At 47.0% G+C, this 6,456-nt stretch overlaps 1 non-coding gene across 1 annotated transcript; it reads right to left on the bottom strand.

Annotated features, from left to right (window-relative positions):
* Window positions 1–2,778: 2,778 nt before the first annotated feature.
* TRNAG-UCC (transfer RNA glycine (anticodon UCC)) lies at window positions 2,779–2,851 on the bottom strand. Its single transcript has one exon. It is a non-coding gene; the product is annotated as a tRNA-Gly (tRNA).
* Between the last annotated feature and the right edge of the window lie 3,605 nt (window positions 2,852–6,456).

Here is a 6,456-nt window from a genome sequence, read left to right as displayed (position 1 = left end):
ATTTCTGGTTGTTGTGTACTGGGGCTGAGTTCAGTTCTTTCTGGCTCCATGCGCAGTGTCCCCACCCCACCCAGACTGTTTCCTTGGCACCAGGAGCAGAGCCTAAAGCTGAGTCCCTTGGTTATCAGTCTGACACCTGACTCTGAGTCACCAGCCTCTGGCTGTAGTTCTCCACTCTCTAAAACAAGGATGGAGCCACCTGCTCCCCTGTTGTTCCCACGAGCATTAAAGATGAGGGACTAAGGTGGCAGGGGCCTCAGCTCTTGGGCATGAGTGGTCTCACATGGTTGAGATCAAGTTGTTTTCATGTCTTCCTCTAATCCAGCTGTTATTATTTGCATCTCAGAGGGCGTAGGTGTGTGGGAGTGAATACAGTTGCCTCCAGCCACTCTCTCAGGCAGGCTTAGACCATGGGGGGACTCCTTTGCTTGTGCCCTGCCCCCACGAGGGCACCCTCTCCATCACCTTTCTCTCCTGCCCACCCAGAGACCCTGGGAGCCCTCCCTCCTCACCATCCACCATAGTAGGCGATCACCAGCACCTGTCAGCCTCCCAGCAGCAGTTGACCACTGGTGCTCCATCCTCATTGGGATTGGTGATCCATCTTGTACTCCAAACCATAGGCATTAGGACATTGGATTCCTTTCTGAGGTCACAGTCCCATCAGCTGCCCTGGTCAGGGTGGGGGCTCAGCTGTGCCGAGTGATGCCCTGCTTCTCCTGGGGTTCTCAGCTTCCCCTTCCTCTTCTTTCTGTGAGGTTTGAAGTAGGCTTGGGAGGATCTTTCGCTAGACTGGCAGTGAGCATCAATGTGAAGAGCATGGGGAATGAGAATTGGGGGAGTTGGGGTGCTGCTCACGACCTCATTGTTTAAACTGGATAAGAAGTGAAGTCCAGAACCCATCACACCAACCTTGCAAGTGGTCCCATCGGTCGCCCAGTGGCCCCTCACTCAGACGGCACCTTTGCCTGGACCCTGTCAGTAGGAAATGTTCTCAAAGCATCGTCTATCGTGGGAATGAAGCCGGCGAACTAGCATCCATTCATGATTCTTTCATTCACAAAATAGTCCCCGGCACAGAGTAAGTGCTTAGAGAATAAATGAATAGGTGAGTGACCACGTGTTTTGTGCCAGGTACTATGCTAGGTATTGGCGATACTAAGATGAATGGTAAGTAGTATTATGCAGAAGCTCATAACCTAGTGAGGGAGGCAGATGCAAAAGTAGCAGTGTGGATAAGCCTAATGGTAGAGATCTCTGCAGGTGGTCATAGGGAGGATAGGGGAGAGGAAAGTTCCTTAGGAAGACTTCCTGGAGGAGGTGACACTAGGTCTTTAAGGATGAATGGGAGCTGGTCATGACCCCAAAGCTCTGGTACTACAGTCATCTGGCCAGACCCTTATGCTCCCAGAGGCCTCTGGGTAAGGGTGACAGCTCCTAGTCACAAGCAGATGATGACATAAGGGCAGTGGGGGCAAGGCTCCCTGTCACAGTGTTTAGGTCCAAGCTGTCACCTGGGCTGCAAGTCAGCCTCGATGAGGGTGGTGTTTGCTTCTCTGGTTTAGGAAATAAGCTCCAGCTCACAAGCCCATGAGGCTCTTCCTCCCTTCTCCCCATGACCTGGGCACTCTGGGTTCCTCCCCAGCCCTAGGCCGCTCCACCATTGACCCTTCCACCTGGGCCTGTTGCCATCTGCCCTAACCATGGTCAGACCTGCCTCCAGACACTGTGCTGACCAGGCTGCCCCCCCAACAGCCCCAGGGTCCCAGCCTCCCCAGAAGCCCCGGCCACATTCACTGACCTTCCTGCTGCAGCTCTGCCCTGGCTTTTCCAAAGAGGGTCTGGGCAGGATGGACCTGTGGACACCTTCTGGGCCCAGCCAGGCTGTGAGTCACTAACTCTATCCTGTCCTGGCCATCAGCAGGCCCTCCAGGCAGACTTTCAAAAGATGCCTGAACAAAGCAGCATTTCTAACTCTGTAGCAACAAACTTGTCTTCCCATTAAGCCTGGCCTCTCTTGCCAAGTGGTCACAGGGCATGAGAGCTGTGCACCAGACAAGGTTTTTTCCAAGGACTGTGCCCTCCCAGGGCTACTCCTGGCTTGGGGTATCTGAACTCCTGGCTCTCACCTTGTCCCCAGGTCCTCGGGTGAACCCAAGATGGGTTTTCCTGGGATGTCGAGGTAAGGACAGGACTGTGAGCTGTGTACCCACTCAGCCTTGACCCAGGGGCTTCTCACCACCAGCAGTGTCTGAGCCAGACCAGTGGGACAAGCTAAAAATGTCTTCTTGATGTTTTTAATTTAATTTTAAATAATTAATTGTTAATTATTTATTAATATATGTTACTTATTAATAAATGATTTATTGTTAAATATTTATTAATAAATGAATTGTTAATTAATTTATTGATAAATTGTGACTGCTGTCACAAGTTATCAAAAGTGTAATGGCTTAAAACCACAGATACTTACTATCTCAAAGTTGTGGAAGTCAGATGTCTGATATGGATCTCACTGGGCTAAACTCTCAGTGGGCTAAAGTGTGGACAGGGTGGGAGGCTCCAGAGGAAACTCCTTACCTTTTCCAACTTCTGGAGGTGCCCACAGTCCTTGGCTCATGGCCCCTTCCTCCATCCTCACAGTCACCAATGTTGTATCTCTCTGACCCTTCTCTCTTCAGAGAGTTTTTTGTTGTTGTTGTTTGTATATTTGTCTGTTGTTTTCAGGTTTGTTTGTTTGTTTGTTTTGTCTTATCACATGGCATGTGCGATCTTATGATCCCCAGCCAGGGTTTGAACCTGGGCCCCCTGCAGTGGAAGCGCAGAGTCCTAACCTCTGGACCACCAGGGACGTCCCTCTCTGGTTCTTCTTTTGTAGTCACAGCTCCCTCTCATCTCAGCATGGTAGAGTCTCTGTTTTTAAAGATGCATGAGATTATCTGGGGCTCTCCTGGATGACCTAGGATAACCGTCCCATCTTAGGGGCCTTAACTCTGTTCCCACCTGCTGAGGCCCTTCTGCCAGGAAGTGCATAGTCATGGGTTCCAGGGACTAGGATGTGGGCATTTTTAGATGATCACTGTTCGGCCAGCACATTCACGTATTCATATGGCTCAAAATTCAAAGTGACGTTTTATAGAAAGGTATGTGTTGCAACCTGTATTGATTTTATTGTATTATTCCAACATTTCTATGCACAGCTGCAAGTATATATGCTTGTGCTCAGTCGCTTTGTCAGAAATGATGCTTTGTAGCCCCATGGACTGTAGCCTGCCAGGCTCTCTGCCCATGAAATTTTCCAGGCAAGAATACTGGAGTAGGTTGCTGTTTCCTACTCCAAGGGATCTTCCCAACCCAGGGATGGAACTTGCGTCTCTTGTGTCTCCTGCATTGGCAGGCGGGTTCATTACCATCAGCTCCACCTGGGAAGCCCGTGTATACTTACTTTCCTACTTTCTTATACTTCTTGCCCATTTATATATTCACCATGATGGACCTGTGGTTTATCATTTAATGATGAATCCCAGAAAACGTTTTCCATGGTACATAGAGAATTTCCTTGTTCTTTTTTTCCCCTTTTAATTCTTTCTAATGCAACATAATACTCTAGTGTGTACAGGTACCATAAGTATTATTGTTTCTAATATTTTGCTGTAAGAAACATTATTTCAGGGACTACTTCTCTGCATGTATCATTTTGTACTCTGAATATATCTAAAGAATAAATTCCAGAAACGGGCTTGCTGGGTCAGAGGGTAATGACTCATTTGTAATTTTTCTCTTCAATAATTGCGATTGATCTTTCTCCGTCTTCTATATTTCTGTTCTCACATATTTCTGTCTCCTTTATCTATCTTAGAATGAGCAAGAGAATTACAGTCTTCTGTCATTAGTGTGTTTCTACTTTTCCACTCATCTTCTTTAATTTCCACTTTATTAAGGTTGCTGTTTTTTCAATTTGGTCTCTAACAGTTGTATCTTTACTGGGAATGGCAGCCTTTAACATCATAAAGTGTCTCTTTGGCCTCATTTTTTGCTCATTGACCTGACGCCTACCTTATCTGATGTCGTGGTTTTGACCTGTCTTCATCTCACTTCTCCCCAATACCCCCTGCACTCTGGCCCAGTCTGTGGCTCTACTGGCCCATGGGCACATCCCAGTCTGGTTTCTGACCCCATCCTCAGGTTGCTCCTTCCCCTGTTGCCTTTGCTGTGTGGCTGTTACCCTTCTACTTATGCCTCTCCAAAGGGCACCTGCAATACCCTCCATGGCACTCTGAGCAATTCCACGTGGATTTAGAGACTGGCTTCCAACATCCCCTGGCATAGATGACTTTTCTGGTTTCCCCAGAGGATGGTGGGCACCCTGGGGCAGCAACAGCCCTCTGTCTGTTCACCCACGAGGTCGGCCTGCTGCTGGGCATAAAGCTGATGGAGAACAAGAGCTCTCGGACTGGAAGTGCCACAGCACCATCTGTGTTGTCTGGTTGGGGGACATCTGTGCTGGAGGGTGTCCAGGGACCCCATCCTGGACTGAGGGCCCTGGCTCCCCATGGGGTCTCCCAGAAGTCTTGCTAAGGGTTTCCCATTGGAAGTATAGGGCCACTCTTAGCCACCAGCCCCCTCCTCACAGCCTTCTGTTCCTTTGGAAAACAATTTAAAACACATTTTGAGAGAGTCCATTCCTGCAGAACAAGGAGATTAATATAAGCAATTTCAGGTCTCTGTAACCAGGCTGGAGTATGAAGCCTCCTTCCTTAATGATCAGCATAAAGTAAAAGTCTTTTTAGTACAATAATAATTTATCCGTTAATTTTACAATTGAGCTGAGGTAAAAATATCCTAAAGATGGGGCAGCATTGAGCTTTATCAGTTCAGTTCAGTCGCTGCATTGTGTCTGACTCTTTGCAACCCTGTCGACTGCAGCATGCCAGGCTTCCCTGTCCATCACCAACTCCAGAAGCTTGGTCAAACTCATGTCCATCAAGTCGGTGATGCCATCCAACCATCTCATCCTCTGTCATCCCCTTCTCCTGCTGCCTTCAATCTTTCCCAGCATCAGGGTCTTTTCCAGTAAGTCAGTTCTTGGCATCAGGTGGACAAAATATTGGAGCTTCAGCTTCAGCATCAGTCCTTCCAATGAATATTCAGCACTGATTTCCTTCAGGGCTTCCTTGACAGTTCAGTTGGTAAAGAATCTGCCTGCAATGACTGGTTTGATCTTGCAAAGGACTCTCAAGAGTCTTCTCCAACACTACAGTTTAAAAGCATCAATTATTTGGTGCTCAGCTTTCTTTATGGTCCAACTCTCACATCCATACACGACTACTGGAAAAACCATAGCTTTGACTAGATTGACCTTTGTCAAAAAGTAATGTGTCTGCTTTTTAAAATGCTGTCTAGGTTGGTCATAGCTTTTCTTCCAAGGAGCAAGCATCTTTTAATTTCATTACTGAAGTCACTATCTGCAGTGATTTTGGAGCCCAAGTCTGTCACTGTTTCCATTGCTTCCCATCAATTCGCCATGAAGTGATGGGACCAGATGCTATGATCTTAGTTTTCTGAATGTTAAGTTTTAAGCCAGCTTTTTCACTCTCCTCTTTCACTTTCATCAAAAGGCTCTTTAGTTCCTCTTCACTTTCTGCCATAAGGGTGGTGTCATCTGCATATCTGATGTTATTGATATTTCTCCATGCAATCTTGATTCCAGCTTGTGCTTCATCCAGCCTGGCATTTCTCATGATGTACTTTGCATATAAGTTAAGTAAGTAGGGTGACAGTATTCAGCCTTGACATATTCCTTTCCCAATTTGGAACCAGTCCATTGTTCCATGTCCAGTTCTAACTGTTGCTTCTTGATCTGCATAGAGACTTCTCAGGAGGCAGGTAAGGTGGTCTAGTATTCCCATCTCTTCAAGAATTTTCCACAGTTTGTTGTGATCCACACAGTCAAAGGCTTTGGCATCCTCAGTAAAGCAGAAGTAGATATTTTTATGAAACTCTCTTACTTTTTCTATGATCCAACGGATGTTGGCAATTTGATCTCTGGTTCTTCTGCTGTTTCTAAATCCAGCATGAACATCTGGAGGTTTTCAGTTCACATATTGTTGAAGCCTCGCTTGGAGAATTTTGAGCATTACTTTGCTAGGATGTGAGATCAGTGCAATTGTGCAGTACTGGTACTCACTGCATATATACCTGGTACTCACTGCAGTTGAGAAGTGAGAGTTGCTGTTGGGGGGTGGTTGTTGGCCGTGGCCTTCATGAAGCATCTGTACCAGCGAGCACCACCTTCTGACTCCACAGTGGAGTCTGATGTCCCTGAAACAGTACCAGACTTGGGGTCCTCAAGGAGGGCCTCAAAGCTTGATGCCTCACTTACAACAGGTTTTGACCTTGGACCTGTGAGTTCTTTTTGCTGAGCCTCATTTACAGATTATCTAATCTATAAACGGG

The sequence above is a fragment of the Ovis canadensis genome, chromosome 12, assembly GCF_042477335.2.
Source record: "Ovis canadensis isolate MfBH-ARS-UI-01 breed Bighorn chromosome 12, ARS-UI_OviCan_v2, whole genome shotgun sequence".
Classification (NCBI taxonomy): Eukaryota; Metazoa; Chordata; class Mammalia; order Artiodactyla; family Bovidae; genus Ovis; species Ovis canadensis.
Note: the sequence above shows the minus strand (reverse complement) of the source record. Positions and strands in the feature narration are given on the sequence as shown.